The sequence below is a fragment of the Egretta garzetta genome, unplaced genomic scaffold (genome assembly GCF_000687185.1).
Source record: "Egretta garzetta isolate BGI_Z169 unplaced genomic scaffold, ASM68718v1 scaffold75, whole genome shotgun sequence".
Taxonomy (NCBI): Eukaryota; Metazoa; Chordata; class Aves; order Pelecaniformes; family Ardeidae; genus Egretta; species Egretta garzetta.
The window spans coordinates 4,268-5,401 of record NW_009259589.1 but is presented as its reverse complement, the minus strand read 5'-3'; positions in this window follow the sequence as shown (position 1 = coordinate 5,401).

The window sequence follows — 1,134 nt, the reverse complement described above, 5'->3', positions numbered from 1 at the left end:
GGGGTGGGATATGGAGGGAGGGACGGAAATCGGGAGCCAAAGAAAAAGAACAAACTACGAGTCTAAAATGTGGTGCAAGCGCCCTACGCGGCTGTCCGCTAGCATGGCATAATGTCCGGAGCAGCCCAGAGAGGGAGTCACATCAGATCTACACAGATTTGCCTTCCCATATATACAACCTCTACTGGAGTTAACAGCTGAAATTGAGATTTTTTTTTTTTGTGTCGGTTCCTCTGGCCTCGGTTGCCGTTTTTTTTTTTTTTTTTTAAATGCTGGAGCCCGTCCTCCCCGCCTCGCCGGCGCCGGGCGCATGCAGCCCTTGCCTGGCTTGCCTTGGGGATCAAAAGGGTTTGGAGGTCTGCTTGAAGATGAAGCCTCTATGGGCCAATGTCTTCATGATGTTGGCGATGTTCTTACAGTCGTCTGTGGAGAGAGCACAGAGATGCCGGGTTAGAGCCACGATCCGACCGGGAGCTGTTGGATCAAGCTCCGAGTCCCACGCTGGGGCTGTGCCCGGAGCTGCACGGCCCCCCCGCGTCCCCTTTTGGGGACGCGGGGGGGCCGTGCAGCTCCGGGCACAGCCCCTGGATCCCCACCAGTCCAGGCACTCTTGTCCCACGTGCCCTGCAGTGGTGTGGAGTGAGTGCAGGCTCCCCAGCACCTTCCACCTGCATCCATCCCAGTACAGCCCCGCACTGCACTGGGATGGATCCATGCCCAGGACCCAGAGGCTTGCCTGGGGCAGTGGCATCACCCAGGCTTCCCAGCTGGGTTCTCCAGGCCGGTGCCTGCCCCACAGCCCATGGGGAGCCGGTGGATGGGGAAGGCAGCGTTTCCACAAGCTGGACCCACGCTGGCTCCCCCAGCTTTTGGCCAGTGGCTGCTTCTCTGCAAGCCCACTGACGGGCACCCCAGCCTCCTCTTCCAGTCCCTCGGTGGTGCTGGCCAGCAGAAGGGCTCTCCCCATGCCGGGATGGCGATGGCGAGTGATGCCGGAGCAGCACTTCACTAGCCAAGCAGGGTCCTCTCCTTCCTCTCGCCCTCCTTGGGCAGGGACTGTGCGGCACTCTCTGCTTGCCACCATGGTTCGGGATCGTCCCTGTCCCTGCTAGAGCCAGCCCTTGGTGCTGCCCT